The sequence below is a fragment of the Ambystoma mexicanum genome, chromosome 3p (genome assembly GCF_040938575.1).
Source record: "Ambystoma mexicanum isolate Mex_15411 chromosome 3p, UKY_AmexF1_1, whole genome shotgun sequence".
Lineage (NCBI taxonomy): Eukaryota > Metazoa > Chordata > Amphibia > Caudata > Ambystomatidae > Ambystoma > Ambystoma mexicanum.
Window position 1 is genome coordinate 731,600,215 of NC_090925.1, and position 23,819 is coordinate 731,624,033.

Genomic DNA, 23,819 nt, shown 5'->3' on the forward strand with positions numbered 1-23,819 from the left:
TATTTTGGGTGGACCTGCCAGGGATAAATCCGGCCTGGTCGGGGAGGACTACGGTGTTCATATGTGGGAGGAGACAATCCGCCAATAGTTTAGCCAGGATTTTATTGTCAGTATTAATGAGGGATAGGGTTCTATGATGTACAGTATTGGGTTTTACAGTATTTTGGACTCTTTGTAAAATTCTGCTGAGATTCCCTCTTGTCCCAGGGCCTTAACACTAGGAAGTTCACGAATGACCCTACAGATCGCCTCAATGGAGGCGGTGGGAGGGGGGGGGGGTGTTCATGAGACCAGCAAGTGAGAGGTCCAGCCAACCCAGGGCAACCTGGTCCAAGTAGGATATGATGTCTTCAGCATAGGAGCTCAATTGGGACGAGTATAGTCTAGTATAATAGTCGTGGAACACCTTATTGATCTCGCCGTGTTCACGGACCAGGTTCCAGTCAGGGTGCATAACCTCCATAATTCCACTGTGTCCCCTACCTTTACGGATTGCCCAAGCTAGGGTGCGGCTAGGCCTACCTCTGCCTATGGATTTAGTTGCAAGGACAGGGTTCCCCATGTATTTGTCTTCTCTAAGTGCAGTCTCAGAGTATTCAGACCGTTTCCCGGAGAGTAGTTTCTCGAGCTCAGATCGCTACCCTGAGCCTGTCTATGTTCCAGGTCTTTGATCTCCCCCTCTAGATAACGGAGCGTTAGTCCATAAGGATTTTAGAACGCCGCCCTCGCTGGAGATGCAGCTACCCCTTATACACACCTTGAAGGCATCCCAGACCGTTCTGTAGTCGGCGACAGAGTGTGTTGCTATGGAAATATTCTAGGATGTCATTTCGGAACAGCGCATCTTCCAAGGCATTAGGGAGGAAGTGCCAGCGAGGAGGTTGGTGCAACGAGTCAGGCAAAAGGATCACTACCAATAAGGGGGAATGATCGGATAGTGTTCTCAGTAACAGCCTAGTGGTCTGTGTTGCACCAGCAAGGGGGATGGACAGCATGATGTAATCTATCCTAGAGGATGTACCATGTGCCCCCGAAAAGAAGGAAAACTCTTTACTGCTGAGGTGCAGGTGTCTCCATTAATCCACTAGCCCGTGAGTTTCAGCAATGATGCCCCAAGTAGTGGCCACCTCAAAGTATTGACTGTGTTGTTGTTCGCTGGTCCAGACCTAATGATAGCGCCATGTTAAAGTCCCCCACCCACACAACTTCATATGTTGGAAATCTATGGATCACGGCAGCACATTTCTGAAATAAATCAGGGGAGTCTATATTGGGAGCAGAGGCATTAATAAGCAAAACTTTAAACCCAAAACAATCACCAGCTAGCAATATATACCTCCACTCCACCTCACATATTTTTTCATGTAAGCGGAACTGTACTGAATGGCGTATGTATATTGCAACCCCCCTAGATTGGGATGAGAAGGAAGAACCATATCGATGGACCCCCCTCCCTTAGCCAGGGGGATTGAGGGGTCCTGTGATAGGTGTGTCTCTTGCAGGCACTGAACATTGACCCCATGCAATTTGGCATGATTAGCCACCAACTGAAATTTCTTAGCATTAGTGACTCCCCTAATATTGTAGGACATTATGTTTAAGGATTCACCCCTCATTATCTGGCATTTGTATGGACAACATTGAAGTGCATTGGGACGTAAAGCGCAGCGCGCCATTCCTGTACACACTTTTGCTTCCAGCCAATGAATAAGATTGTAACAGTGAACCAAATTTGAATGAGCACCTTGTACACAACACTGAACTCCCCACTCCCCCATGCCAGAAACCGCAACATACCATCATACATGCCACCCCAATTAACCCAAACATCATAGAACTATGAACGCAGTGGCTGCATCAGTAGGGTACTGAGCATGGTCACATAGCTCACGTGACCAGCAACCATAACACTATTCTGTACTATTGCAGGTCTAACAAATTAATATTTAGGTTGAGAGGAGCTATTACATATCAAGCTTCTGTGGCTAACTTAAAGGAAAAACAATCGGCCCACTAGAAAGGAGATGAACCGGAGAGGGCAATGAACCAATATAATGACAAGTTAGCTAGGTGAGAGGAAACCTTGTTCAGCTGTTATGGGTAGACTGAGCCTTGGGCGAGTCAGGCAGTCCAGAGACGAATCTATCCGCTGCCAAAGGGTTTGTGAAGAACCAGGATTTGCCATTGTGAAGGATGCAAAGCCTAGCAGAGAATATCATAGCATATCACAAGTTCTTCTGTCTGAGTTTGTTTTTGACAGCCTGAAACGATTTCCGCTGTTTCTGCACTTGTGGGCTGAAGTCTGGAAATAGTCTGATGATTGATGAGCCAAATCTTAGCACGCCCTTGTCCCTGACTGTCCTAAGGAGGAGATCTCTGTCCCTGTAATTAAGGATCCTGGCAATGATGGGCCGGTCCGAGGCGACAGAGGGTGGCCTGGCGGCGAGAGATTGATGGGCCCTCTCGACCAAGAACATGTTGAACAGCGGGGTTGATCAAGTATGCCTGTGAGGAGCCTTTCAACAAATCTCTCCATGTTGTCGATCTGGGTAGACTCGGGAGCCCTACAATACAGACGTTCCTACATGACCTCCCCTCTAGGTCATTGTTTTTGGCCTCTTCACGTCTCACTGACTGCTGTAGCGCAGTCACTTCCCTCTGTAGAGACGACAGTCTGTCCACATTGTCGCTGATGTGTTGTTCGGGTTCAGTCATGCGGCCACACAATTTGTCAATTTGGATTGCAGAGGTCTCCACCTTCCATGTGTGTGTGTCTATCTTAGAGCCCAAATTGTCTGTGCTGGTTTTCAGGGCCAGAAGAATTGTTCAGGTTCGGTCATGCGGCCACACAATTTGTCAATTTGGATTGCAGAGGTTTCCACCTTGCATGTGAGTGTGTCTATTTTAGAGCCCAAATTGTCTGTGCTGCTTTTCAGGGCCAGAAGAGTCCGATTCAGGATGGAGGAGGGATTGGCAGATGGGGTGGGAGGGGAAGAGGTGTGGTCCTGAAGTGCAAATGGATCAATTTCTGCCTGCCTTTTGTTATTCCCCATTGTATAGCCTGGGTCCCCACTAATGTGAAGGGTTGTCGGAGAGGAGGCTGTCTCTGTTGGGATCTCGTAAGTGGCCAGGAGCGGTTGGGCGGCCCGGCCCAGACGCAGTGCCAGCCCCCACCACGTCAAAGCAATCCAGAAGAGAGGGGGCTACAGGCACGAGTGGGTCACTGCCGACTGGAGGCACAGTTCAGAGGAGTGGGCTCTCGGTTTAGGGCAGACGGCGAGGGAGCGGTGCGGGCCCAGCAGGCATCCCAGGTATTAAGAGATGTGGCCGGCCGCAGATGTGGGCCCTCGAGAGCAGCAGTTACAGTAAGGGGCAGGGTGCCCACCCCCATGTTCCCGGGGCAGGGTGCCCACCCCCATGTTCCCCAGCCGTGTCAGCAGGGATTGCTCCCCCTCCAAGAGTGAGGGAACGCCAACTCAGGCCCGCCTGACACAGGTTGCCACTGCACTCCCCAGGAGGCTTGTGACAGGAGGCTCAAAAGCGGCATGGGCCCAGCAGACACCTCCAGTTATTCAGAGATGCGGCAGGCCGAAGATGTGGGCCCCCAGGAGCAACCGCTACATTCAGGGGCGGGTTGCCTCCGTCACGCACTCACCTGCTGGGTCAGCCAGGACCACTTCCTTCAGGCCCCCAGGGAGGCCTGCAGCGAAGAACAAGTATGAGAGGAGGGGCAGACAGCCCAGTGGGATAACAAGGGGGTGGGCAGTGGACAGCCGAGGGGAAACGAAGGAGGCACTTACTGCTTCTGGGGGGGACGGGTGTAGGGTGATGCTCCAACAGGTGCTAGGCAATGGGCGCTGCAGAGAGAACTGCCTTTGGGGCCGCCCCTCCAGCACCACCACCAGGACTTGCACTCCACTCTGGGGAAGCAGGATGTTTTCAGAATTTACTGGAAACCCTAAATAGAAGACAAACATCTTAGAAAAGGAAAACAATGACAATAGTCTCAGCACAATAACATTTTATATAAGAAAATTCTGTTTTTACTACAAACAAGTCTAAATTAGACATCTTCATAGTGAAATCTCCAAAGCTTTCTTTTCAAAAGAACAAGCAATTATCTAAATATTCTTTTTAGAAAAAAGTCAATGCAATGAATCACTAGTACTTGTTCTGTGCTGCATTCAAATTTGAGGTCACAAAGTATAAACTCTGTGTGTTTCAGGCCAAAAGTCCCTTCTTCAAAGCCAGTAGTATGTATCCAGTTACCACACTGAAGGATAACTGACGTTTGGGATATCGTAATATCTCTTTTATACTTAAGAAGCATTGAGGGACAATTTGGTTTACTAATGACATTAGCTTTACAAAATGAGATGATTGAAATGTTTCTATGTACTAATGTCAACTGAATAGCAAGCTCAATCAAAGGTCTATCAACTTTTTACAAGTGAACCATGACAATGTCTGAGGGCAGTATTCAAGCAACCATCTGTCTGGAATCTTAAGTCAGCCATGAATTATTTTTAAGCATTGGAGTTCCTCCTTAAGAAGGGTCTTCTGACCCACAATGTGTTGAGGTTTGACTTCATGACCTCAAAGTTAAATACAACATGGAATTACTAACAACTAATTGCAAGGACTTGTTTTCTAAAAGGAATATTTAGATAATTGTTTCTCCTTTTGAAAAGAAAGCGGTAACAATTTATTTATGTGATTATGTCTCACATGGACCATTGTGGTGTGGTGTGGTGTGGTGTGGTGGAGTAAGGGGTGGCATGTTTCAACACATTTTATTTTAAATATCAAGAGAAAAGGTCCCACCTGGCCCTATCTCTAAAGCGTTATCCCCACCTAAACAAATATAACTCTGATGCTTGCTGTCAGGGTGGTTTTCCAAATGAAGTGTCCGTCCCCGTTGCAAAACCTACTCTAATCCTATCACAAGTCTACAAAAAGGTTCAACATTCAAATGAAAATAGTGCCAGGAGAATGGCTCCCTTCTCCTGGTAAGCTGGCACAGTCTTTATCTCTTTCACATCAATCATTTGCTCTAGTTTCAGATTCAACAAAGAGTATGATCAGGAGAATGACTCCCTTCTCCTGACCCACCCCGCACAGTTTTGAGGGCTGCCTTAGGATATTCTTTGTCAATAGTCCTCAAAAATCTCTTCAATTCTTCTGAAGGACTTCTGAAAGTTTGCTTTACAGTTCCAGCAATTCTCCCATGCCTTGCTATGAGGATTATCTCCAGATACCTCTCGTTGTCTATGATCCTCTTTAGTCCTACTTTGATTAATTACTGTGACAAGGGAGATTCCTCCCGATGCACACTTGTTGCTCAGACCTTTCAATATCAATATTGTGATGAGGGAGATTGCTCCCAAGATTCTCTTGACTCTTGGTTCTCTAGGCATCACTACTGTGGCATGGGAGATAACTCCTGAGGCTTTCTCTTTCTGTTCTCCCCGGACCCCGTCCAGATATCCTGTAGTTCCTGTTACCTTGTTTGTGTTGGGAACACGTGTTCGGTTCTTCCTGGGGCAGTGGGTGGTTTGCAGTTTACTCGTGTTTCCTTCTGGTTCAGCTGTGCAGTTCCACGAAGGATCAGGGCTGGTGATCTCGGCATCATTGTTGGACCGAACGGTCAACATCCAAGAGGTCACACCACCACCTAGACTTCCCCAACACTGGAGTGAGTCGGCTCCCTGCCAGTTAATGAGATTCTGCTGCTGCTTCCACTCTCCCGCACCCTCTCTTCCAAGGAACAGCTTCTCTGCAGAGCCGACAGGTTTCCAGTGTCAAACTTCCCAGGCTTGGCTGGCTCATTGCCGGCTTCAATCCCTTTCCTTCCGTCCATTCTCAGTTTCTCTCTCTCTTCTAGCTCGGCCCACCCCAGGACAGTGTCATAGTCTGTTGGTGGTTTCCATGATGTACTCTTCATGCCCCCTCGTGTCCACCTCTTCCGAGTATTCTTAGAAAAAAGGTATGCCATAATTCTTGTTCTTCCTCATCTCAGTTGTGTCAAGTCTCAAGGAAGGGAGGGAATCTTACAGTAACAGTAGTACTTTCAGTTGCACCTACAAAACCCCTAAAGTCTGTAGAGTGTGTAAGGTCAAGAGAGTTAGTGAGTTCCTCCATGGAACATGAGTCCTTAGCCCCAGGAGGGGAGTCTCTCCCTGTGAGGCCCTGCATTCCAACACCCATAGGGGGACTAATGAGTAGCAGCCTCATCTCACTAGCATCATAGGGAAGGGCTTCCCCACCCTAGATAGAATTGACGAGATCCTGTGAATCGTCACACTATGTATTAAACATTTTATTTACAATTTTCTTATATATCTGATGGGATGGATTTATTTGGTGTATAGCCTACTGGAACAAATTACTTACCCCAGGCTCTTTCGATTGGGTCCTTCACACATATTCCTCATCTTATATATCTGATGGGATGGATTTATTTGGTGTATAACCTACTGGAACAAATTAATTACCCCAGGCTCTTTCGATTGGGTTCTTCACACATATTCCTCATCTTTGATAGCTCCTTCCAGCACCAGCTGCTTAGGAAAAATCTTTCTCTCAGTATAGGGTGCAGCACCTCGACAGCCTCCATCCACTCTCGAGTACGATATCACTGCCTGTATACATAGCAAGCACTGCTGCCGTTACTTCCGTTCTAGTTTTTCCTCTCAAGAGCATAGATTTTCGCAAGGTCAAAAAGACCAGACAAATGAGAAAAATGTGTAATACACAGAAATTCTACTGAGGGGCAGCATGAGAGGGGCAATGAGACATACGTGGGAGGAACATCCAATCAAAAGAACATTACCAGAGGCAAGTCATTTGTTCTTTGAATGGACTGTGTCCTCCCACGTATTCCTCATCTTTGATACAATCACAAAGCATTATGATGTAGAAGGTGAGAAGAAGAAGGAACAAGTTACTTACCTGTAACTGTTGTTCTCCAGCATGGGTCTGGCATGGATTCACATGCTCATGAATATTCCCCGTCGTCAGGCTGGGAATCCTCGGTAAAGAAAAAAATCAGTATCAGTTTCGTTTCTGATCTGTCGTTCTTAGTAGTAACCAATCACTGGTCTATGGGTCATACTGCCCCCAGCCAATGACTGCCCTCTCCCTAAGCCCCGCCCCAGGCAGCCATCCTCAGATTTGGTAGCACGTAAAGTGGCAGTATGACCAAGTGAAGAGCCGCAGAGGGGTAGGAGGGAGGGTTCATATGTGAATCCATGCCAGACCCATGCTGGAGAACAACAGTTACAGGTAAGTAACTTGTTCCTTCTCCAGCATGGGGTCTGGCATGGATTTGCATCCTCATGAATATCAGAATAGATAGCAGTACACACATGCACAACCACGGGAGGTGGCAAAGGCTCAATATTTAGCATCACATAAACTCAACATTAAGCAACTCTTACCTCCTCACCTGGCCCACCTTCAGGCGAACAGGTTGCACAGCACTGCTTGGCCGACTCTGGACTCCTCCCTGGAATCCCGGTCGACGCAGTAGAATCTTGTGAAGGTGTGCGTCGACCTCCACGTAGCAGCCCTGCAGATGTCCAGCAGAGGCACACCAGAAGAACGCTGTGGTAGCAGCGATCGCTCTGGTCGAATGGGCTCTCGGACGGCTGGGCAATTGTCGGCTTGCCAACCGGTGACAGTGCATGATGCAGCCGGAGAGCCATCTGGAAATGGCAGCCTTCGAGAGGGCCTTCCCTTGGTTCACAGGGCCAAAGTTCACAAACAGCTGTGACATCTTCCGAAAACTCTTCATGCGGTCCACGTAGAACTTCAGCACTCTAGCTACATCCAGCGGGTGCAAAGTCCTCTCGGCCGGCGACAAAGGCGACGGGAAGAAAACTGGTAACACCAAAGGCTCGTTGAGGTGGAAGTCCGACGGCACCTTGGGCATAAAGGAGGGGTGCATCCTCAGCACCACCCTCGCCTCGTGAAAAGTAAAGTATGGAGGCTTGCAGGATAGGGCCTGGATCTCTCCCACTCGTCGTGCGGAGGTGATAGCCACAAGAAATGCTGTCTTCCACGACAGGAACTTCAACGGTGCCGAATGCAGAGGCTCGAATGGCGGCCCCATGAGCCTGGTCAGCACCACGTTGAGCTCCCACGCCGGGGCCGGAGCCTTCACCGGTGGGAACGAACAGAACAGTCCTTTCAAAAATTCCTTCACCAGGCGATGAGACGACAGGGATGGCTGTCCTGTAGTTCTGGTGTATCAGGGAATCACTGCCAGGTGTATCGGGATGGAAGCATGCGCTAGTCCCACCTTGGCCAGCGACAGCAGGTACGATAGCACCTGAGGGGCCGTAATCCGTGGAGGGTTAATCTTCTGTGCACGGCACCAATCAGAGAACCTCTTCCTCTTGTGTCCATAGCACTTGAGAGTTGAGGACGCCCTGGCCTTTGCAAGAACCTCTTTGCAGTCCACCGGGATATCGCACCCTCGAAACTCTAGTGCTGCAGGAGCCAAGCCTGCAAGTTCAGCGACTCCGGGTCGTGATGAAGGATGGCGCCTCCCTCTCTGGAGAGAAGATCTGCGTCCGTCGACAGTTTGACTGGTGGGGACGCTGACAAGTCCAGAAGGTCTGGGAACCAGATCTGTCTCGGCCACGCCGGTGCAACGAGAATCATCCTGCACCGGGATCTCTTGAGTTGGTTGCCGAGTCGGAGCAGCAACGGCAACGGATGGGAACGCATACAGGAACAGGCCGTCCCAGGGGAACGAGAAAGCATCGCCCATGCTCCTCGGCTGGGGAAACCTGCTGGCGAACCTCTGGCACTTGGAGTTCGTCGCCGTCGCGAACAGGTCAATCTGGGGTTTGCCCCATCGCTGGAAGAGTAGATCCACTTGATCCTGGCGTAGTTCCCACTCGTGGCACGAGCGCAGCTCCTTGCTGAGTGAGTCGGCGATTGTGTTTTTTATCTCTGCTAGATGAAAGGGCACCAGAAACATCCCATGGGCAGCGGCCAAATGCCACAGATCCTGGGCTTCCTTGGATAGGGCTGGGGATCTGGTTCCTCCCTTCTTCCGGATGTAGAACATCGTGGTGGTGTTGTCGGTGAAGATCCTCACCACCTTGTCCTTGAGGGACGGGAGGAACGACCTGAGGGCCTAGAACACTGGTCAGAGCTCCAGTATGTTGATGTGGAGCGGCCTCTCCTCCGGGAGCCAAAGGCCTCTCGCGTGAAGATCTCCAGTGTGCGCTCCCCACCCCTCCAGGGAGGCATCCGTCGTCACCGTAACCTGGTGTGCTGGGATCTGAAAGTCCGTGCCTGCTGCAAGATGCTTGCGGGTGCCCCACCACCGGATTGCTTGGCGGAAAACCTCGTTGAGCGAGATCCTGTCCTCGAAGCTGCCCGCCGCTTGCATCCAACGGGCGTCGAGGAACTCCTGTAGGGGACGCATCCGAAGCCTGCACAGGCGCACCAGATAGATGCACGAGGACATCATTCCGAGAAGGGACTTGATGGACCTTAGCCTGGCCACGTCCGCGGCCAGCAGATGCTGCACCTTGCCCAGGATGGCCTTCATCCTTTCCTCCGACAGCAAGGCCAATCGCACCACTGTGGCGAGCTTGGCTCCCAGAAACAGTGCGACCTGCAACAGGACCAGGTGGGATTTGGGGAAGTTGATGGAGAATCCCAGGTCTGTGAGCAGCCGGACGGTCTTCGCTGTGTGTTCGACAGCGAGTTCCCTTCTCCTTGCTCGGATGAGCCAATCGTCCAGGTAGGGGTAGACGTGGATCCCCTGCAGGCGCAGCCGCACCGCCACCGGTGCTAGGCACTTGGTGAATACCTTGGGCGCCGACTTCAATCCAAATGGGAGGGCCTTGAACTGGTAGTGCCGTCCTTGGACTACGAACCTGAGAAACTTTCAGTGTCCTTTTAGAATGGGGATGTGAAAGTATGCATCCTCCAAATCCAACAACGATAGGAAGTCGCCCTCCTCCAGCTGGCCCAGCACGTGCTGGAGGGTGACCATCCAGAACTTCTGTGCCTTGATGTATTTGTTTAGTCGACGCAGGTCCAGGATGGGACTCCAATAGCCTGTCTTCTTTCTGATGAGGAAGTATCTAGAGTATACTCTGGAGCCCCAGAGCCTCCTTGGGATGAGCTTGATGGCTCCTTTCTTGAGCATCGCCCTTACCTCTAACAACAGTTGAGGGATGTGGTTTTGCTTCCTGGCCATGGGAGGAATGCAGGGACACTTCTTTAGAAATTTGAGAGTGTGCCCGTGGGCCAGGGCATCCAGCACCCAACGGTCAGTGGAGATGGACTCCCAAGCGCTGACGAACTTCGCCAGCCGGCCTCCCACCGGGGTGCTCCAGTGGGGGCCTGACGCAACGGCCGGTTCAATCTTGCTTGGCAGCGGCCTTGCCGCCTTGGCCTCCCTGGCGACGACGGCAAGATCCACCTGACTTGCCTCATCCCCTGTAGGCTTCCTGCGACGAGGAGCGGGCCGCCTGATGGTATGTCGAGGAGCCGCCGCCGAATCCTTTGGAGGCACCTTGCTTGCCTCTGGAGTTCCGAAAGGGCGGCTGTTGTTGCTGCAGAACTCCCAAAGCCTGAGCCGTCTCTGTGTCAGTCTTGATGGCATGCAGTGACTCATCCACTGTCTTTCCAAACAGATTGTCCCCGTCGAACGGCATGTCCAAAACTTTGGCTTGCACGTCTTGGTGGAAATCCGTCGCCTTGAGCCACCCCACCGTCAAAGGCAAACGCTGTTGCCCAAATGGCAGACACCGGTGTCGGCAATGTCCGTGGCTGCCGTTATGGCGTGGTCCGACGCCACCTCACCTTCCTGTAGGATCGCCAGGGCCTCTGCCCTCTTGTCGTCCGGTAGGAAGTCGAACAGGGGGGCGATCTTGTACCACAACTCCCTGTCGTAGCGGGTCACAATAGCTAGGGCGTTGGCCGCCTTAACGAGATGACTCGTCGTCCCATGGCATCCAGTTTCTTTCCCTCGCCGTCTGGTGGGGAAGTAGAAGTTGAGGCCAACGCCCCCCCGCTTTCTTCTTGGCTGCCGCCGAGACGACCGAATCCGGGGTCGGTTGTGCCCTAAGCCACAAGGGGGCGGCCTTGGGGACCCGGTACTTCTTCTCGTACCGGTCCCTCTTGGCAGGTGTCGTGGACGGGTTCTTCAGAAGATCCTCGTCCCAGATGTCATCCAGCAATGGCACCGCGAGGACCGTCTTCCTTTTGGGCTTGCGCCGTTGGTAGAGGAATCCTTCCTTCTTTTGTTCTTCGGGGCAGAGCTGGAAAAGCTTGGATGTCCTAGCAATCATGAGTGGAAGGAGCCAATTTCGTCGGGTGGGGAGGCCCGAGGAGGTGGTGGTGGGAGGTCCGTCCCGTCGCCACCACCGTCATCATCCGTCCCCGTCGTGGCCGTATCTGTTCCCGTGTCATCCCCAGGGATAGGGGAAGGAGAAGGAGACAATGGCTGAGAAGGCCGTGAGGGCTGGAAAGGTGGAGGTGTATGAACTCTCCTCCTCTTGTTTGGAGGGCTTCCCCACGGGCCCGGTTCCGCTGGGTCGTCCGTTGGGGGTAGGGGCAATCTCGTCCTTATCACAGTGCATAAGGTTTGGATTGCCATCAAAATGGCCACCGAGTTGTCTTGTGGCTTGGGTTGCGACGGGCGCGATGGTTGCTCCTCCTCCACAGAAGCCTCGTCGGCGCCACCGTCACTTTCTCCGTCCCCCTCATCGGGATTCCTCCCGTGGGACGGGTCCTCCCCAAACTTCCTGTTGAGGCCCTCCACGACTTCCACCAACTCCTCCTCGTAGGCTGTGTCCCTGTCCATAACGGCCACCGCCCCCCCCCCCCTCTTTTTCCACCGGGGTCTTCACGCGGGTCTTCTTGATGGGCTGAAAAGAGGATTCCCTCTGCGGTGGCAGGGAAACTCTGGGCCCCGAGGTTGCCTCCACTGGGGTAGCCTCCACAGGCTTCGCCAGGGCCGTCGTGACTACCTCGGTAGAGGCCTTAGCCGGGGGAATCAATGCCTTCACCACCTTGGGTGCGCTTGAGGCCTTCACCTTGGGGGGAGGGTCACCGCCTCACTCCCCCTCGGCTGGTTCCTTCGAGATCGACCGGGGCCTCTCCAGAAGCTTAGCCGGGTTCTCAGACTTTCTCTTCCCCGAGCCAGAGCGTTGGCTCATGGTTGATGGCGCCGGTGAAGGTGTGCCCTGCCTGGCAGCCGAGGAGCCTGACCGTTCGGCGCTCCCGGTGCCCGTGGACTCGTGGTGCTTTGCCGTCTGTTGGGCCCCCGTCACCGGAGTGCCCTCACAGGACTTAGAAGACCACTCTGACTTCTTCTCACCTGCTGGGCTCTTTCCTTCCAGCCAGCTGGCGAGACGGGTCCGATGATCCCTCATAGTCCGATCCTTCATGTTCATGCAAAACGCACAGTTCTTCTCCACGTGCGTTTTGTCTCTGTGAAGGCAGTAGAGGCATCTCGAATGCTCGTTCTCCTTGAACACATTCTGTAATCCACATCCAGGGCAGTTCCTAAACAGCTTGGATCCGGGTGTCTAGCTTCCTTTCTCCTGGGCCATGTCCACGAGGTAGACCTCAGAAACTTCTGGAATCCTCCGAGAAGCGTCACTCAGCGAAAACTTCGCTCTTGAGGGGCATTGAAAATTCTGAAACGAGTCCCCGTTGATCGGAAGTAGAAACGGTGGAGTTTGAGGCTTGATTGACCGAAAAAAATGAGATAAATCTCTTGGAAAAAAACGCAAAACGCAGTAAAAGCTCGAGAGCTATAGCACTAGGACTCCCAACACTTGAACGTGCGGTAAAAATCTGAGGATGGCTGCCAGGAGCGGGGCTTAGGGAGAGGGCAGTCATTGGCTGGGGGCAGTATGACCCAGAGACCAGTGATTGGTTACTACTAAGAAAGACAGATCAGAAACAAAACTGATACTGATTTTTTCTTTACCGAGGATTCCCAGCCTGACGACGGGGAATATTCATGAGCATTTGAATCCATGCCAGACCCCATGCTGGAGAAGAATGTATTTGTCGTTAACACTGTGTAAAACAGCCTTCCCAAATGTTGCCTCTTGTCCCTATGTGGTGTCCAGCCAATAACATTTAGTAAATGTATGCAGAGAGGACCAAGTAGTAGCAGCACAGATGTCCTCTACCGCTACTCCTCTCCGTAAAGCCAATGAAGTGGCCACACCCCTAGTTGAGTGCACTCGTAAGCCAATAGGAACGTCTTTACCCTCTAAATTGTAGCAATCTGATATACATAGTATAATCCAGAGGGCCAAGATTTGCTTGGTCACAACTAGTCCTAATCTATGATCCACGTAACCCACAAAATGATTGGTTGTCTTGTCTTAGTTTAGCCAACCTGGTGATGTAAAAACTCAAGGCCCTCATAGGATCAAGGCAATGTAGTTTCTCTTCCTCTTTGGAGGGCTGCAGTGGCAGGTAGGAAGTACAATTTTTGAGCTCCGTGAAATTCAGAAACTATCTTGGATAGAAAAGTAGGATAGATACCCAAAACAACCTTCTACTTGTAAAAAGTGGTAAAAGGAGGCTTACATGAAAAGCCTGTAATTCACTGACTCTACGTGCCGATGTAATGGCCTTTAAGAAAACAGTTTTGAGGGTTAACATCCTTAGAGGACATGAATGTAATCGCTCAAAAGGCGCACCCATGAGGAATTTCAGTACAAGGTTCAGGTCCCACACTGGTACACAGAAAGGGACTGGAGGAAACACATTAGCAAGTCCCTTCAAAATTTAGACAACAATAGGAATCTTAAAATAGGATCCCTGCTCTGGCCAGCGCTTAAAAATAGAAAGTGCTGCTTACACAATGGCAAACGGAAGTCCCTGATGTGCCAAATCAAGCGAAAAGGACACCACCACCGGTTTGTCACAAGCAAAAGGATCCACATTCTTAGCTCAGCACCAGCTGTAAAATGTACTCCAACGGCAACAGTGCAAAGACTTTGATGTTGGTCATCTAGCCAATAGCAACACTTCCATTATGTCTTCCAGGAAGTCACAATCTTTGTATTTAAACCTCTCCCAAACCAGGCGTGAAGGTTGAGAGTCCGGATTTCTGGGTGAAGAATGAGACCTCCCTCTTGCGAGAGTAGGTCCTCTCTTTGGGGAAGACGAATTGGAGGGCAATTGGACATGTCCAGAAGGTCCAGGTACTACGTCCTCCTGGCCCAATCCGGAGCAATCCGAATCATGTTGTTTCCAAACTTCAACCTCCTGATGACGTGAGGGATGATGGGGACTGGAGGAAACGCATATAGGAGTGGAAAGTCCCAATTCACTATGAATGCATCTCCCAGAGGAAATTCCCTGGAACAGAACAGGTCAGACTTCCTGTTGATACCGGACACAAACAGATCTACTTGTGCGTTCCCCAAAGGGTGAAATTCTGTTGAAGGACTTCCTGAGATAGGTCCCACTATTGAGATACTGTGCTCTGCCTGGCCAGAGCATCCGCCGCTGTATTCTCCTCTGCGGCAAGGTGAGTGGCCATGAGAGAGATTCCTTCCTGTAGTGCCCAAAACCAGAGCTGCATAGCCTCTTGGCACCGTGATAGTGACGCTACACCTACTCTAGTGTTGAGGTAGTACAAGGCCACTGTCTTGTCTGTCATTATCAGGACATTCTTCCCCTGAACAGAAGGCAGAAAAGCCATCAGCACTAGTCCGATAGCCCTCAGTTCCAAAAGGTTGTGTGGTTTGGACTCCGATGGAGACCAACAACCGCTGATCATCAGATCATTCGTGTGGGTTTCCCAACCCGTTAGGGAAGCGTCCCTAACAACCGTAATTTTTGGCCATGGTTGCCAAAGGGGTTCCCCCTTCAAAACTTTCTCTTTGCAGGCCCACCACGGGAGATCCTGCGTGACCTTGCTCAGGACCTGAAGTAAGTTAGTCATTCTGCTGGAGAACTGAAACCACTGGGTACTGAGGGCCCATTGAAGAGACCACGTTCTCAGACAAGTCTCTAGCACCAGGGAAATGCAGGATGCCATGAGACCGAGAAACCTCAAAAAAAGAAATCAAACAAAATAAACCGAATGCCAGAAGACGTTAGGCATTCTGAAATATGCTGATCACCTGCTGAATGTGATGCACCCTCACTTCGGGTGGCTAGGCTTTCCTTAAGGAAGCATCCAGCCGCACTCCAATGAATTGAAGCTTTTGAGATGCTATCATGTGGGACTTTATGACATTTAGGGAGAAGCCGAGTCTGTGGAGAGAGTGGCAGGTGATGGGGAGAAATTCCAGGACCAGTTCAAGGGAAATTGCTCTGATCATCCAATCGTCCAGGTAGTTGTAGATGTGAATCCGTCTCCTCCTGAGACTTGCTGCCACTACTACCATCAACTTGGTGAAAACCCTGGGGACAGAATTGAGCCAGAATGGCAAAACCCAAAACTGAAAGTGAGAACTGCCAATGGCGAACCACAGGTACTTCCTGTGCTTGTGATGAATGGGCACATGAAAGTAAGCATCCTGAAGGTCGCATAATACCATCCAATCCTGTAACTGGAGGGCCTGAAGGATCTGCAAAAGAGTAAACATTTTGAACTTGTCCTTCCTGAGGAACTTGTTCAAGTATCTCAAGTCCAAAATGGGTCTCAATCCAACACCTTTCTTGGGGACCAAAAAGTATCCCTGGTTCCTTTACGCTACAGGCACTAGCTCTACGACACCTTTCTCCAGCAGGATGACAGCCCCCTGCAGAAGGAACATATCTAGAAACTTGAGGAAGTGGCTCCCTGATGGATGATCTGGAGGCCTTTTGAAGAAAGGAAGGCAGTAACCCTGGGCTACCGTTTGCAAGGCCCAAGCATTGGAATTAATGCCCCTACCCAGGCCAGCAGATAAGGTGCGTGCCAGGCCTTTTTACGTGTGTAAATCATGTAAATACAACAGCTTTATTATTTTCCTGTGTACATTTACACACAAGTTTAGAGCAGAGGGCAGTGCAACCAGAACGATTCTTTGGATTTTTATCTACATGGATTTAAGTGCAGGCCATGGATAAACACCTCTCAAACAGGATGTATTTCTCTGAAGCCTTTAAAAAAAAAAAAAAGAAACTGCACACTGCGATAAAAGGAATGGTTTCTTCCCATTCAGTTTCTGCTTTGTTGATGCTTATAGAGCAAACAGAACCATTGTGAATATTTATTTTCTAGCATTTTAGGATTGTAAAATTAATAAGATGGAAAACTAAGTTGCAATTGAGAATTGTAACAAATTATGCTTTTTCCCAGTGAAAACAAACCAGTATTGCACAATTGTATTTTTCAGAGTTCCGGTGCTGTGTGCTTAATCATGTGGAGGCAGATTATTTGTAGATTTCTAATTTAATATACACTCCAATTATAAAAACAGTGTGTAAAATGATGATTATGCACCGTCTAGTTTACATCCATTCAACCTTGCAATCAATGGGGTACATTATTATAAATGGTCAGTGGCAGCAGAGTCTTTGTTCAAGGGTGAGTGATTGTCATTACGCCAATCACAGGATGTTCTAGCCTCTCAAATCTTCAAGACAATTAAAACATTCAAACCCTGACTATCTAGGAAGTGCAAGCGCTGTTCAAAATGAAAGTTATATTTGTAAGTGAAATAGAAACTCAGCAAAACCGGTCCCTGCGATAATCCAGATAGGCATTTAACTTTATGTATTTCTGGTTCGTCCAACATCTAGGCACAGTGATTATTATAACTCAGTCGATACTCAGTTAACCAACCCCTGAAAGATGTTAGCCATTAAGATAGCTCAGCTGGTTGAGCACTCGTTGCTGTGATCTGTAGGTTGCAGTTTCGAATCCCGGCAAGGCCAACTCAGCCTTTCATCCTTTCAAGGTCAATAAAGCAGTACCGACTTCGATTTGGTGATAATTGAGATAAATATGTTCTATGTACAGCGCTTTGCTAAAAGCACTATATAAATAACCATTTAACCATGAGATTAGGTATAGAATTTAGCATGGAAGTCTTGCCTCTCTGCACTGTTGTATCATAACATTGGCATACCAATAGGTAATAATAGCTGCAGGAAATGAGGACTTTCATTCAACATCAAAAGATAATTCTGCTATCAAACCTCAAAACAAACAATACAATTCACGATAGCAGTGCTGTACATGGGATCAAAACAACAACAAGAAGTGCGGCCAGCAGGTGGCAGGTGCAAGGGTAAGTGCAGACAGCATGTGTCCAAAAGTGCAGTTAGGGGAAAAGTATGCTTACAGATACAGACCCAAGTGCAAGGGTTGCCGGAAAGCAGTGTGGGGTGTGCAACTGGCCGGGTAGGGACCTGGGCCCGAAATCAGAGGTTGCTTTATTAATGCTTGCTTTACTAAGTAATTGGATAGGTTTTTGTGTTTTCAACATTTAAATATATACAGGAGAGATCAAATGGCCAGACCTTAGAGAGAAATAATGAAAGGTGTATTCTGTCACAATGCAGAAAGCTGCCGCATAGTAATGATTTGAAGTTCTTGACCACGTCGGCTGGATGTCGCATACATTACTCTCTTGCAAAGGAGAAAAGTCATTTTCACTCTCTTAAAATCACATTTACTCTCAAACTTTAAAAATAGGGAGTAAAATACTCCCACCTCAATATCTTATCTGGAGCACTGCCCCCACCAACAGTCCTGTGGACTAAGGCCTCAGAGTGGTTTTGATGTAGCTTTGGAGTTGGATGCTTGGACAAAAAGTCTGGATCCACACTAGATGCCTTGCATTTCCTAGTGAGGTTCTTATTCACTTCAGGGTTGGTATCAGGGGCCTCCCACTTTGCCCTTACCCTGCTCTTTAAGGCAGTTTGAAAAGTTAAGATAGGGTCCTTTTGTGGATCTTTATCTAGAACATCAGTAAGGTCATCCTGCTGAAGTGGCAGGACTTCCCCATTCGAGGTACTCAGTCACTATTCTTAAGTGATCTATAAGAGATCTCTGCATGATCAGTGGGATCTGAAGAAGCAAACGCCACCTCAGGAGAGGTATCTAACCCACTTGCATCTTTTAGAGAGTATATTAGATATTTCATCCTAGACTCCTCTGAAATGAGAGCCTCAGGGACATCTGGGTACCAAATTGAAGCCCAAAAGGAGGGGTGTCTTGGTCAGAAGACCCATATTCATAAAAATAGAAGATACAGACTTGAAAAGGTCTTTCTTTGGGAGAGGTTTCAAATCCTTCACTGGTTCCATCGATGCAGCCGAAGGCTTCGACGTCAAAGAACCCAAGACTGGATGGAGTGACAAAGGAATGAGGCCAGGACCTCTCTTTGTCTCGAGGTTTAAAGTTTTCTTGAGGGGTCAAAGGTTTTGAGCCTGGCATGAGCTGAAACCTTGACTGACGCCTTCTCAGCCGTACGAGGAGTGATGGGGTCATGGGCCTTCTTCGGCTCTTTGGAAGGAGCAGGAGAAGCCACCTTCTCAAATATTTTTTACATTCAGATGAAAAATCCTCACACTCGGCCTCAGAGGCTGACTTACCTGGACAAGATACTTTACATTCGGGAGAGCAGACGGAATACGAGTAGATGGACATACAACGCCTTTGCTTGGCCTTCTTACGAGAAGCCGAGGACGAGTGGCGTGAACCACTTCGAGACTGCAAGCTTTTCTTGGAGCGCTTTCGCAGTGGTGACTCTCCTTGAGCGCCTTTTATCAGAAGATGGGGATTTCGATAAGGGCCTACTCGGAGCAAGTTTCCCCTTCCTCTCCTTTAGCGTCTTGCCCGTCATAGACTGACAAGAACCGCAGTCATCAGTCTTGTGCTCAAGCCAAAGTCAAACACGGTGTGGGGCAGTGATAGACATCTTAGCCCAACAATCCACGCATTTCTTAAATCCAGTTTTTGAAGTCGACATTTTTTAATCATAACTGTTGAAATGACAATTCAATTAACTGATCTGAAGCAAAATGTGCAGAACTGAAGTAACGGGTGCAGTGCATGCAATACAGTGGACGGAAGCCTTTGAGGGGCACGAGTAGACGACAACCTCTAATGAGAGAAAACATTTTCTGAAGAAGCTGGCACTGGAAGGAGATATAAAAGACGAGGAATACATGGGAGGAGACAATCCATTCAAAATATACATTTGTAAACATTTTAAGTAGTCCTATTTTGAGTGTGCAGTGGAGTGCCCCAAGATGTCTCTCTTAGGCAACTTCTCGCTAGCAATTAAGAATTCCTCATTCAAAGAATCAGGCATGTTGAAGCATGCTTTTCCTAGAAGCCGTCTTGTCGTGGAGCAAATTTCTTGTTAAACTGAGAACTTCTCTGAACACATTTACCAGAAAATATAATGCATCGAAATAATCCACCAACTACTTAAAATTGAAACCCACCAAGACAGAATTCCTTCTCCCTGCACACATCGCACACTCCCAGATCCAGAACTGTCTGCCCGCCCTGAACTTTAAAGGGTTTCAACCCAGAGCAGACACCCTTTGCCTTGTCTCTGGTCCGCCACATGATTAGTGTAAGGCTGTAGAAGTATGAGACGGACCGAGAGGTGGCATGGTTTTGGTTACAAACTTTTATTGAGCTTTGCAAAAACCTATGATATGATAGGTTATTTATAACACGTTTAATACCCAGAGGTTTCTAAGCACGGACCCGGGGATCGAAACTGTGTTGCTCCACGTAGTCTCACGTTGCCCCTGAGCTATCCTCAGAGACCTATCCCTAACTCTATGAAATGTTTCCCTGCTTCAGGAAGTGTCAGAATGTCCATCAAATAATATTCATCACCCTTGTCCAGAACCCTACTTCTATCCCTTACACATAAACCTAATAATGCTAAATAAAGTAAAGTCTTCCACCAAGAGAATTTGATTGATTTATTTATTTATATTTATATAGCGCGCAAGCAGCCCAGGGGCATTGAGGTGCTGTTACTTGCAATAACCTAGTTACAGGGTACAGGCATGATAGCCTGATGATTCCTTCTCCTGGTATTCGGTGTAGCTAAAAGTCCAAGAGAATGTCTCCTCTCTCCTGACTGTTCAAACACAAAAGCTCTTCAACCAGTAGAATGCATGCCTTTTCCTTGTACATTCAGAAAAGTTATTTATAAAAAGGCACAAGCCAGGGGGAACGACTCCCTTCCCCCGATGTTCTGTCGACTTCTATATTGTATCAGTTTATACTCTACCAGGAGAATAGCTCCCTTCTATTGGCGTCTATTGCATTATCACAGTGACCACAGACTCCCTTCCCCTGGTTCTAAGACAAAACCTGGAATCTTGTTAGTTCCTGCCAACTCGACCATTCACCTGGCCTCTTCTCCAAGGTTTTTACAATGTCCCAACTTGTTCTATGGGTACCAGTGACTTCCCTCTGGTCACTAAGTTGTGGAAAGTTCTCTCTATACTGTATAGTGATTTCCATAGGCACCCCATCCCTTATACAGTGTTCAGTGGTCCTCTTATGGCCACTGGGTTGAGGACGTCCTCCTCTGTTGGTATGGTAATGTTTATTTGTAAAGCGCCTATACACAAAGCAAGTGTTTCAAAGCGCTCAAGGAGGGAGGGAACAAGGGGTGAATAAAACAACGGTCATTCAGAGCCCTTGAATTTGTGAACGATACAAATCTGCACAGGCAGAGTAAGTGTATATAATACAATTAACAGTGTAGAAAACAGCAAATCGGTCTGACAACGATTCTGCAGTTTTTCCAAGTGCACTGAAGCACCACCATGCAAGGAGGGGGGGGGGGACAAGGGCAGATAGACAAATCTTCAAGGCATGGTACGTTCAGATTGTGCAAGTGCAAGATGGTACAGGAGAGGTGGGAGTTGGGGGGGCAAGTGCTGGGAGTGGGAGGGGAGTCCAAGTGCACCCAGTCAGTAAGAAATTGGGGTAAATGCTGAGAGATGCCACTCTCATGGGTCATTGACCAAGTGCAGTAACAATTAGGCAAGTGTAAGGGCTGGAAGCAAGTGCGAGAGGACTGGCGAGGGTGCCAGGGACTTGTGAGACTCTAAGGTACACCTGGCAGCCAGTCATCAAACTGTGCAGAAAAGGAGGAATAGAGCAGAGAGAGGGGTTTGCAGGGTAGAGGGAGAGAGTAGGAGGAGGAGGAGAAGAGGAGGAATGTCTTAAGGAGTTTCCGGAACTTAAGTAGATCAGGCTCAAGACGGAGGGCGGCAGGGAGGCTATTCCATAAGGAAGCCCCTACTGAGGATAAAGATCTCCCTCCAAATCTCTGCTTGGAGAACCTGCTCACTTGCAGAAGGTTGGAGGTAGATGAGTGGCGGGCTCGGGGAGGACTGTATTTAGGTAGGAATCATTGCAGATAGGTAGTCCCATGCCCTAGAAAGCCTTGTGGACAAAGCAGAGAGTCTTGAACTTGTTCCTTGCAGCCAGGGGCAGCCAGTGGAGGGATTTCAGCACCAGAGAGATGTAGTCACAGGGCTTGAGGCCAAAGATAAGTCTCGTGGTTCTGTTCTGGGTGAGTTGTAGAGGGCGCAGAGCAGAGGCAGGGAGGATGAGAAAGAGGCTGTTGCAGTAGTCCAGCCTTGAGAGAACCAGGTATCTGGAGACAGTGAGCTGCTAGTTGAAGGTGAGAAGTTTGTTTATTTGTTTATTTCTAATGTGCACCAGACCCGGAGGTATCAGGGCGCGAGGGCAAGGACATTTTAATCTTACATGGTTACATAATACAGTACAAAAAATAGCAGAACTTGCAGATTACACATATGTTACACTGAAATACAGGGATAGGTTACAATACAGAGTAGCATGTTAGTTACAATAAAGGTCATCATGGATATGATGTGGCTTTCTAGGAAATCAAGAAGTGGGGGGAGAGGTTGAGAGAACCTCCTATGTCCAGTCTGGGCTTAACAATAATTAGATTTAAACCAGTTGATAATGTTTAATCTGAAATGTGCGTAGGTTTGTGTTAAGACGGATTTCTGAACTCTGTCCTGGTGGCGCAGAAGTTCAGAAGGCCAACCTAATTACTTGGAACAGGGTAACCTCTGGACGAGCCAGACCAATCAAGGTAGCGATCGCGGCGGTCAAGACTAGGTCTCAAGAGGGGTGAGGGTGACTGAAAGCCCGCAATGAGCACACAAAGCAAGATCACTTACAAACTACTCCAAACAGTTGTTATATTAAAAATATATACACATTTATTTCAAGGCCTTTAAAACAATGACCGTAGCGAGAAAATCACAATATAACGATAGTAAACCAACACATACCATATCAACACAATATATATACAAATACAACAAGTCTCAAGCGTTATATGCACGAAATGTGTAGTCCACCTAAAAGGGAGGGAAAACAGGCAGTGCACAATAATGCTTAGACCCAGTTCGCCTTCAGAGGCACCTAACTAGATGGAAGTCCGAGCCCTGCGAAGAGTGGAGCCTTGTGCTCAAAAGTACCTGCACGCGCTGGTGCCAACGGGCAAAAGGAGAAGCTCTTCGAGGGAAATCAGGCAGTTCAGTTTAGTGCACAAAAGAAGAAGAACAAGTTCCGCGACTCAAGCGCAGCCTCCACAGTGGGCAGAAGCAAAGTGCAAGTACGGAAAAGGGTGCTGTTTGACACAGCGGGGAAAAGCAATGGGCTCCTGCAGCAGGGCGACCAGATCCTAGCTATGCTACTCACCGGTCCCCGATGCAAGCAGACCCAGGCTTCTCTGCGTGAGTTTCAGCAGCTGGCAGGTTCAGAAGAGCAGGGAACGCCTCGTCGTCGTGTTGAGTAAAAAGACGTCCCAATCGAAGAAACCTGCACAGTTTGTTACCACAGCAGGGCAACGGAGCGGCCGTGTGTATCTGAGCCAAATGTACACTACTCACTTCCGACCTGGGAACGCCAAGTGTACGAAGCGTGTGAGAGTGACAAGGACTCGAAATACTACACAACCTGGCGGCGGTTACAGAGCAAGACTCCCGTGTAAGCTGGTCAGTCAGCTGGATGGCCCAGAGACGCTTCCGAAGGCTTACTGGCAGGAGATGGTGAAGATGCTGAGAATAGCTGTTATCGCTATTCCCAGGGTCGAAGTACCAGTACAGGCCTTCTGGTTCGATCGAAGGTGAAAAGGGTTTCACAAGGCGACAGCAGTGCAGAGGAGAAGTCCTTCCGCGGGTCACCAGCGATTCCTCGGTCCAGCCTCTTGGTTGCAGGATACTTGGCTCCTGTATTCCTTTGTTCGTGAGAACTCAGGAGATCGACATGGTAGTGGTGTTTCCAGCCCCCTCTTATCCACGGTTCCCTTCGCGCCAAAACGGAGGGGACCCAATGGGAGATCCGCTCATCAACACACACACCATTCGTGGACCAATCACGGACCACGGTGGTCCCAGCCATTCACACTACCCTAGACTCTCTGGCACCCAGGATGTGTATTGGGACCAGACATCCCAGCCCACATCCTGGAGGCACACACAAGAATGGAGAAGCCCGCGAAAGCATCCGTGTTTCGCGGGAAAGTACATGCCCAAATAAGGAAGGCCCCGGGTCGGCTTGACCTGGGGAAGGTGAAGGGAGCAAGACGGTCAGCGGACAGGACAAAGAAGCCTCGTGGTCTGGCCATTTTGGGAGCCAGGCCACCATTTTGGGTTAAGCGCGAGAAACGCGCTTAGAACGCCAAAAGGAGCTCAAAACACAAGAAACGATCGCTGCCACCATTCCCGTCCCTGAATCACTTGCACCGATCAGATACAATCCTAAACGAATATTTAGGGCCTGTAGAAGGCTAGATACCCAAGAGAGCTGTAACTTAGCTTACAGTGCCCTCTTGTGTCATGTT